This window comes from Rhagoletis zephyria, unplaced genomic scaffold, assembly GCF_001687245.7.
Source record: "Rhagoletis zephyria isolate East Lansing unplaced genomic scaffold, Rhagoletis_zephyria_1.1 Rzeph_scaffold_02007, whole genome shotgun sequence".
Taxonomy (NCBI): Eukaryota; Metazoa; Arthropoda; class Insecta; order Diptera; family Tephritidae; genus Rhagoletis; species Rhagoletis zephyria.
Window position 1 is genome coordinate 45,574 of NW_016159091.1, and position 10,799 is coordinate 56,372.

The 10,799-nt window shown below is 35.7% G+C and overlaps 1 pseudogene; it reads right to left on the reverse strand.

Annotated features, from left to right (window-relative positions):
- Nucleotides 1-5,086: 5,086 nt before the first annotated feature.
- LOC108365804 (uncharacterized) lies at nucleotides 5,087-10,155 on the reverse strand (annotated as a pseudogene).
- Nucleotides 10,156-10,799: the final 644 nt, after the last annotated feature.

A 10,799-nucleotide genomic window follows, 5' to 3' on the forward strand; every position in this document is an offset into this window, starting at 1 on the left:
GAGCTGGAAATAGGCCTGAAAGCAGGGTACTTTTTCAACCAACAGAAATAATGAAAAATATTTCTTGAAAGCTGCAAGCAGCCCTTAAACCTGGGCTTCTAATTTTGTAGAACACTGAAAAAAATTTATCAAATTTTCAAAAATTTTTCTCAGAAGTGTTTATAGCCCATTCAAGTTTAGTGCAATAATGTCCAAGTTTCAAGTGGATAAAAATTACCGGTAAATTTTTAGATTTTTTTTGCCAAACGTAAAAACGTGAAAATTATAAGCAAAATTGTAAATGGGATACGAAAAATTTAGGTCAGAGACCGAAAATAACTGTTACGTAAAAATTTTAAACTAAAAAATCATTATGAGAAAGCTGTCACACACATATACTTTCAAATGCCAAAATGCTTAATTTTTTTAGTTTTTTTTCTAAATTCGTTTTGATTGTAAATTTTGACCCAAAAGCTAAGAAGTAGCAGTTATTTTTTAACCCATTCAATTCAATTCAACTTATAACATTAAGTTTTATGACTTTTATTTTCTTGAACCAAAATAAAAGACCTATTATGACAGATATTTTTTCTGCTCTTTGGAATAGATATACTCGGACTTTTATTTTTCTGTCCTAAAATAAAAGTCCATATATGACAGAAAATTTAATTATCGTTGAAACACGTCACCTTAACTTTAATGTGTACGAAAATATAATAAAAGTTCTTTTTTTTAATTTCTGTTTTAAAATATTTTCTATAAATTTTTAGGCTAGTGGAACAGTCTATGGAGAGTTCATAGTTTTATATTGATAATGAAATAGTTGTTGTCATTTAGACAGAAGTTCAAGATGTTGTGAAATGTGTTTCTGGGGATGTCGATATTTCGCTGTATTGCGTCGAACTTTCTCATAATTATTTTTATAGCCAAGTTGGTTGGTATGTTTGTAAAAAGTGACACCACATCAAAGGACACCAACAAATCTTCTTCATTTATGCATACGTTTTCTAATCTATTTTTTAATCTGAAAGCATTTTTTATATTGTATTCGCCCGAAGTTAAACTGCTCAAAATTTTGCCAATATATTTGGACAGGCCATAGCATGAGACGTGGATCGATGACGATATCGGTCGTAAAGACATATTCAGCTTGTGTATTTTTGGTAAGCCGTAAAGACGGGGAGCAGTGGGCGCGCTGCCAATTAGTGTTTGTTTATCTTTCCAATTTATAATTTTGTTTTTATACAGTTGATCGACAATATTGTTTTTCTTTTTTTGCAGTTTGTTTGTTGGGTCTTTTCTTAGCGTTCTATATGTGCTCTTGTCTTCCAGTAAACTGTTCTTTTCTTCCTTATATTCTGCTCGAGTTTTATTGAAAGCTGCCAATACAAATTTCTCCGCTGGATTGTTTTTAGTGTTACGCTAGAATTTCAAAATTCTATTGCTTAATTTACTTCTTTCTATCTCTTTATCTGTTTCTTCCTCTATCTGTTGAATAATTTGTTCCATCTCAGCAATCACCTTTATTGGTTCGAGAGTGGTTCCCTTCGTGGGCAACGCGAACTTTCTTCCTAGAGGGAGTAGCCATTTTACCTCCGCTGGAAAAACAATATTTGTTTTGTTTATAAACCACTCACTGTTCACACATATTCCTAAATGTTGTAGTTGTTTTTGTTTTAGTATTTATAGTTTCGCTGTTTGTGTTGCCTGTCGTTCCTCCATTATTTTGTGGCTTAACAAATTTTGGTGAGATATTACAGAGTTTAAATCAGGTTCGTGTAGAATGAGCCTTAGTGTTCGCTCCGCGTAATTTATGTGATCTCTTGTTGATTTTATGTTCATGTTTGTTTGTGTAATCTCTATGTTGAGTATTCTTTTTAGGAATGACCGTTTCGTTGTTTCAATTTGCTGCTNGGGATGTCGATATTTCGCTGTATTGCGTCGAACTTTCTCATAATTATTTTTATAGCCAAGTTGGTTGGTATGTTTGTAAAAAGTGACACCACATCAAAGGACACCAACAAATCTTCTTCATTTATGCATACGTTTTCTAATCTATTTTTTAATCTGAAAGCATTTTTTATATTGTATTCGCCCGAAGTTAAACTGCTCAAAATTTTGCCAATATATTTGGACAGGCCATAGCATGAGACGTGGATCGATGACGATATCGGTCGTAAAGACATATTCAGCTTGTGTATTTTTGGTAAGCCGTAAAGACGGGGAGCAGTGGGCGCGCTGCCAATTAGTGTTTGTTTATCTTTCCAATTTATAATTTTGTTTTTATACAGTTGATCGACAATATTGTTTTTCTTTTTTTGCAGTTTGTTTGTTGGGTCTTTTCTTAGCGTTCTATATGTGCTCTTGTCTTCCAGTAAACTGTTCTTTTCTTCCTTATATTCTGCTCGAGTTTTATTGAAAGCTGCCAATACAAATTTCTCCGCTGGATTGTTTTTAGTGTTACGCTAGAATTTCAAAATTCTATTGCTTAATTTACTTCTTTCTATCTCTTTATCTGTTTCTTCCTCTATCTGTTGAATAATTTGTTCCATCTCAGCAATCACCTTTATTGGTTCGAGAGTGGTTCCCTTCGTGGGCAACGCGAACTTTCTTCCTAGAGGGAGTAGCCATTTTACCTCCGCTGGAAAAACAATATTTGTTTTGTTTATAAACCACTCACTGTTCACACATATTCCTAAATGTTGTAGTTGTTTTTGTTTTAGTATTTATAGTTTCGCTGTTTGTGTTGCCTGTCGTTCCTCCATTATTTTGTGGCTTAACAAATTTTGGTGAGATATTACAGAGTTTAAATCAGGTTCGTGTAGAATGAGCCTTAGTGTTCGCTTCGCGTAATTTATGTGATCTCTTGTTGATTTTATGTTCATGTTTGTTTGTGTAATCTCTATGTTGAGTATTCTTTTTAGGAATGACCGTTTCGTTGTTTCAATTTGCTGCTAATTTATTTTCTCAGATGTTGTGCTACTTACTCTGTTTACAAAACACAATCAATTCGACAAGTGTACCATTAGAAGCTGGTACCGATGCTTAGTTCTTAAGCCTTTTACTAGCCTATATATTTGTAAATGTAAGTTGTGTTAGTTTTTGTGTTTGTTGTTGTCTTTGATCATCACATAAATGTGTTTTTGTTTGCTTTAGTAATGTATAATTGTAATTGTATGAATGTCTTTGTTGTTTTTCAATAAAGACTTGCGCCCCTGAATAAGCTAAGGAAGTTAGCGAAACGTCGGGCATAAAGTGAAGGAAACTGTGTTTTCACTTGCACTAGCACCAGTTAGATCAACCAAAGCCTATACAAGCAATAAAATAAAGGAATTTTATTATATTTTCCTGCACATAAAAATCTTAAGGTGATTTTTTCAACGATAATTAAATTTTCCGTCATATATGCACTTTTATTATAGGACAGAAAGATAAAAGTCCAAGTATAACCGTTACGAAAAGCAGAAAAAATATCTGTTACAAAAAAGACTTTTTTTTCTGGTTAAAAAAATAAAAGTCACAAAATAACACATTATGTTGAATTTGATTTTATAGGTTAAAAAATAATTTATTTCTTTTGACTTTGTGGTAAAAAAGTAAGAAAATAACAATCTTAAGATAATTTTATGGAAAAGACTCATAACAGTTACAGTCCCTGATTTAGGTACTTAGTCGGGTTGGGTAAATAAGCGGGGAGATACTAGAGATAGAGAGGGATTTTCTTCAGGTTACATTAAAATATTCATGGTGCCCAAAAATGTTGGTTACCTAAGTGGGGTAGGTACTTAAGCGGGTTTCACTGTAATTGTATTCGTTTTTCTTTTTCGAATTCCATTGTTTGCCAGTCTACACATCAGAGAAAAGCTACTCTGCTACTTGAATTTGGAGCTCCTTTACAGAGGCCACCGCGACCACCTCTGCGCGCGACCTCTAAGGTTTAGGAAGGAAATACATCTAGGAATATTTCTGCATCAAAAATAAAATTTTGAAAAAAATAACGCTTACGTTATTTTGGCGGTTAGGGCTCGATATGTACATATCGTCGTTTAAAGTGCAAAACCGCGTATCAACAAAATGCAAAACCGCGTATGTGAAGCTGTAGAAATTATTTTCTAGAGCGTAAAAACACTCATATTTCAAAATGGTTCTCTTTTTTATGAAGCAATCGCATTTCTGGATAGTATATTTCAGGACGAATGGATAAGGATTGGGTCAAGAGCTTGTGTGAGCAAATCCAATTTTTGGCAGCCAATGTCAGTTACGCGGTTTTGCAGAATGACGATACGCGGTTTTGTACTTTAAACGACGATATACAGCTTGAAACGAGTTGATAGTACGTACATCAAACGAGTCATACGTACTTGTCTGCTTAATGTTCAACTCATTGTCATGTACATTTGTTTCAAACCAAACCTTGGTTGCATATATTTTAAACAAGCTTTACTTTTGAACAGCTTTTCATGAAACATATAATTGTTTCGCTTGTATTGCGGTACTGGAGTGCAACTCATTCCTATGAGTTGCCTTGCAATGTGTTGGCTCGAAACTCCAAATGGTTACTCGAAGCATATCACTGCTACGCAGCCGTTGCGATATTGAGAGCAGTTGAAAACCATAGTTTGCACTGACAATATGGCAACCATATCATCGTTACTAAACATTAAGAACGAAATCCACATCATATCGTGAATAAGAGAGTTGCGGTTGAGTACGGACGTGTTCTTTATTCGCTCCATAAAAAATCATATTGATCGTGTAACTAATGATACTTAACACTCGAAAGACACACCAAACTATTATTGGGTCTTGTGTCGTCGCGAACTGCCATCAGCAATATAAAAAATCAAACCGTGATCGCGAAAAATACCTAAATAAACAATAACACATTGTGTGCATAAAAATAATTAAACTATTGTTTACATACAAAACGGTAGTTAAGTGAGAGATGAGTGTTGGGGGCGCTAGTTAATATCGCTTTACGATATGAGACTAAACAACATATATTTATTTACTACGCTGAAGTGCGTGTTCTTTAAATATATACTTTAGACTAACTTGTTTACATAAATCTTAGTGCTACTTATACTATTGAAATGCGTCGGTTGTTATCGAAATAACTATTGAGATGCCTGTTGTTTACTGTTTACTAGTAGATAACTATTTGGGTTGTTATTGTATGTTGTAGGGATAGTGCAATTTCTATTGTTCCAATGCTTGTCCGTTGCAGTTCGTGATAATGCATGTCAAAACAAGTTCTATTGTTTTGATGCTGTTTACAAGTAAGCGCTTATCATGGTGTACGTGATCTGCAGTGAGGCTATGTCGTTAACTACCTGCAGTGAGGCTATGTCGTTAACTCCCCTCCTCCTTAAAACGGAGCGTCCTCGCTACGCTGCTACGAGTTGCTGTTGAAGACGGTTCATTTCGATTTCGTATAATTCGTCAATTTGCCTTTGTCTGTGAAGCATTCTACTATTTGGTATCGGCAGAGGTGTACTATACTATAAGTGATGACTACTACAGTAAGGAATCCCATTATGATGAAGAACGTAGTCTGTACTGGGTTTTATTTAAAAGGTATCAAAAATGTTGAGTGCTTATGGAATTGCTGAATTTGTAGATTGAGTTTGAGGAAAGGATGCGGAGTACTTCAAGTTTTTCGCTATGTTGATTGTGTATGATTTCTTTGAGGTGTCGTTGATGATTGTAATACGTGATATTATCGATATTTGTGGATTCATTAAAGTGTATAAATTTAGGGCCTGATATATGCATGTTGTTCCAAGTATGCTGGTAATCTGTCAAAATGTATCCATTCTCTAGGATGCGAAGTGGAGCATTATTTTACCATGCTTATGTGCTAAAGGATATACATTAAATAGGCTACATTTAGTTTCAAGGATGGGATATTTGTATATGGTTATAATAGCTTGTTGTAGGTAACAGATATGAATGTCGGCGTATTCTAATATATTAATTATTGGAAGATCCAACTTTTCATGGTTTATAATATCGTACACATCTTTCAAATTTAATGTGCCAGAATAAAAATTATTCGTTTTCGCAAAATTTATAGTGTTCGTTATTGACTGGAGTTCATTATAAACTTCTGATATAACAATGTTTTCGGTTATTGCTTTGGGATCAAGGGTTTCGAGTATTCTTTCGAACTGTGAATTAATTGTTTTTTGCTTATTATTATTTTCTATTAGTATATTAAGTGAAGTTTTGATTTCTACAAGGTCATCGTGGTCTGGTGTGCCAGTGATGAATTTTAACACGGAGCCAAGAAAGTTAAGTGATCTTTTGGGTCTATAAATATTTGGAATGAGTTGACTTTTCAGAGTTTCGATTTTGTTCGCTATAATTTGAGTTTCGGGTTGGTTTTCTAGATTGTATGATGATTTCATTATACTTTCGTATGGCGCGATTATTTTTGAAAGATTAGATATGTGATACAAGAAAGCTGTATCCTGATAAATGTAAACAGGATCTGTTTCTACTAGTACATATTTCCTATTGGTTAAATCTATTATATTGTCTCAGAGTGCGATAGAGAAAAGTAAGGTAAATACTATGCCGTACATGCCTTTACTCTGATATTGTCCTTGTGGATAATGACTCTTTTATTGGTCGTTATTGTTTCTCCGTTGTCTTTTTTGACTGTATGTTTCGCGTATTTTTTTACGTTTTTGTTGCGTCTATGCGTTTTTGAATATATTACGTCTCCTTCTTTGTAGTTCAGCTGTTTGCGATTGCGGTTTAGTATCGCAAAACCCTCTCTTTGTTGAAGACACTCTTTGATGTCAGGATACCCCCTTTGATTGAAGAACACGTCCTCGGGTTTCTCGTTGGTCACAAAAGGGATTGTCTTGTTGTATTTTCGGACTGCTTCGAATATCTGTTCGTCAGGTGCTGAACTGTGTTGGTGTGCCAAATCTTTCGCCAGTTCGATTATCGTGCTATGCGTTCGTTCAACTTGACCGTTTGTTGTCGAATGATAGGCTGGAGTTTTGGTACGCGTTATTTGTAGTCGCTTGTATATTTGTTGTGCAGATATGCCAGTAAATTTTGACTCGTTATCAGTCATTACAAACTTTGCATTTGGGTATATTTGTGATAGTATCTCGTCAACGTATTTGTATGTGTCCTTCTTTGATGGTATTTGTCTCAAATGGCAGAATTTTAAGTACTTGTCGGTTATTGCTCATAAAAAATAAGTCTAAGTGTATGTATTCGCGTACCTTGTCCGGTATTGGTCGGCGTTCATACTTGTTTGTGAGGCAGATTTCGCAGCCCTGTACTTCTTTTTTACAAGCGTCACGTATGTTTGGCCAGTAGTATCTGAGCGAAATTTCCTGTGCGTTATTTTTGTAGTTTCTGTGAGCACGTCTGTGTTTGTCTTGTATGATTTGTTCTTGCTTTGTTTTTGCGCTAGTACAATCGATACAGTTGGAAATGTGTCGATAATGTCGTTTTCGACGTTTAGTTACATTTGGTCTAATTATATTTTTTAGTCTGTCTAGCAATTCAGTTTTGGTGTTAAAAAAAAGCGTATGTCGGCTGTTAGAAAATGTGTTTTGTGAGGATATTTCGACGGGGTTCTGATATGACTGTTTTACAATAATTTGATTTCTAAAGGAGTTGAATGGTTGCTTTACTCGTTTGAGTTTTTGTGTTGGGGAGCTTTGTGCTGAATGTTGTGAGTCATCAGAATTTACAGTGTTGTTTATTTGCTGGCGGGAAAGTGCATCAGCGACAACGTTCTGATATCCGGGGTTGTAAACGAGTTTTGCACCATATTCTTCAATGAAATTTTTCCATCTTTGTAATTTTGTATTGGGGTTTTTCTGATATGGAGAAGATTAAAGATCGATGGTCAGTGTAGATTGTTAAATCTGCTATACCACACAAGTAATTACGTAGTTTCTGTAGTTACCACACAATTGCGAGTAACTCTTTCTCATTTGTGGAGTAATTTTGTTCTGTTTCGCTGAGCGTTCGTGAAGTAAATGATATGGGTTTTTGGTTTTAAGACAATACGGCTCCTATAGCGTAATTGCTAGCATCTGTGGTTAATTCGAAAGGTTTGTTAAAGTTTGGTTGGAAGAGTTCAACCTGTGCTTGCAGTTTCTCTTTTATTTTATTCAGTGCTTCTAGTGCAGGTTCGTCTAAGGTGATATTTATTTTTGCGCTTTGATTCATTGATATGCCACCGTTCTCACCTCTGAGGAACGTAGTGAGTGTTTTGCAAAAATCTGTGTAAAAATCTGCAAAATTCTGTATAAATTTTCTATAATAACTAGCGAGACCTAGGAAGGATCTGAGTTCCTTCAGTGTTGTGGGGAATTTTTAATAGTCTGTATTTTTGTAGGGTCAACTGTGATCCTGTTGTATTTAATTATTTGCCCTAAGTATTAAACAGAGTCTTGGAAAAAGTAAGATTTTTTGTTGGAGATCTTCATGTTGGCCTGGTGAAGCGTGTTTATGATTATTCGGATGTGTTCGATATGTTCTTCAGGAGAGGAAGAATAAATAAGAACATCGTCTATATAAACGTATGCGAACTTGCCGATATATGGTCTTAGAATATCGTCTACACATGTTTGAAAAATTGATGGAGCGTTTTTTAAACCGAACGGCATACGAAGGAATTCGTATTTAGCTCCATTTACACTAAAGGCGGGTTTTTCCTTGTCACACTCTTTAATAAGGATCTGATGGAAGCCAGACTCTAAATCTAAAGTTGTAAACACTTTTGCTTGACCTAAATTCTGTATGGTCATAGCCACATCAGGTATGGGGTATCTATCTGTAATAGTTTGAGCGTTTAGCTTCTGAAAGTCTACGACCATTCTACGCTTAGGTTTCCCTTGTTCATCGGTACCTTTTTAGCGACTGTCCAAATGTGAGAGTTGTACGGACTTTTGCTGGGTTGTATTATTTCATTTTCTAAAAGTTTGTTAATTTCTTTGTTAATGAAGTCGTTATCCGACATAGGATACGGATATTGCTTGGTCCAAATAGGATCTTCGGATTTCGTTCTAATGGTACCTTGTACCGCGATAGTATATGGTAGCACTTCGTTTGTGCTTTCATTTTTTGCATAATTTCTTCGATTTCGGCCCTATATTTTTCACTATTAACCGTATAATTTATTTTTTGCACAGATTCGCTTTCTTTCTTGGCCCTATATTTATAACTGAGCTTGTACTCGAAAAGGTTGATATCTGCTTTGATTTTTCTTAGTCCCTGTGTACCGAAAAGCATATCAAATTCTTCTAATGCATCTGTTTCAAAAAATGTGAGATTATGTTCTAACAATGTTATTATTATTTTTTGATTTGGTTATTGAGTAACCATGAAGAGTTTTCACTTTTACAGGTTTAATTGGAATAGGCTTACCGATGTTGCATTTTGTACTTACACAATTGTTTGTTGCTCCAATGTGGATCAGGATGTTAATAAGTTTGCCTGTATCCCTGCAGTGGCGTTGCCGACACGGTAAATCGGTCAAGCGCCTAAAAAAGCACTGCCTGTTTCATATTCATCATTTTCATAGTCTGGTGCAAGCGATTTTAGTTCTTCGTCGCGTGTTTGGTTTACACGTTGTACTTTCTGTTGTATGTTGAAATTACGAGATGAACGATTTCGTTCTCTTTTTTGAGGATCTCCACGAAATGGATTATTTGGCGGTAGTCCTTGCATTTGACGGTCATAGCTGTTTTGTTGTGGTGCGGAATGATTCCTATTATAATTTGCGGATCTCGTGTATTGCTGTGATGGGTCTACGTCCAATGGTTGGTGCTGTTGCCTGGGTGCAGTGTGATTGTTTTGCACCTTCACGTTAGGTCTGTACATTTGTGGTTCCTCGTGATATCTTCTGCTTGGGTTTTGATACTGCGATGTATTATACTGTCTGTACTGACTGTATTGCGGAACGTCGAATTGTGAGTTCACATTATCATGGTATATCGTACTTGCGATAGCGTAAGCGGTTTCTAAGTCCTTCGGATTGTGGCTATAGAGGGTGCCGCTGGTATATTTGCTGTTTAGACCGAGAATGAATGTCCTTACAGCTTCCTGGTTCGCATATTCTTTCATAGCTGAGGGATTTCCTGAACTATCCATCTCAACTTTAGTGAGTGCAAGATTAAGTGACTTGCTGACTTCGCAATGGAACTCTGCCAACGGGTTTTTTCCCTGCTTTATACTCTTCATTCCGCATAAGTATAATCGAGACGGTTTATTATAGAATAGAAGTTGAATTTAGTGTTGTGGTTTATTAAAATATCGGCCGCTTCTCCTTGAATTTTCGAATGTACAATGAGAGTGCCGTGTAATACGTGGGTGTAGTAGCGTAATTCTTGATGTTTTCCATGTGTGTCCAGGCACGTTTTCTCCATGGCCTATAATGGTTCATGTCACCTGTGAAGATTGATAATGTTTTGAATATTTCTAAGTTGATTTGTGACGCATCGGTGATATTTGAGGTACAGTCCTGGTATTGGTTGGTGACTGTGACGTTAGGTGTTGCGTAGGTTTCGAAGGAATTCATTCTCTGTTGGGTTTCAGTGAGCGTTGTGGTCAGAGCAGCGATTTGTGCTCTCAGGCTTGCGATATCTTGTGTTGTCATTTCGGAGTTTATGTCCAACGATGGACGTGATAAGTCGAAAAACTTTTGCCGTTTTATTCGTAATACCAGTGTGGTGTTCGTTGGTTTCTTTTATTCCATTTTTCAGGAATCTGTTTGTCACAGGATTTGATTGCTGTCCGCTATTTCAGGATCTGCTTCAGAATCTTTGTGATGGTGGAAGTGT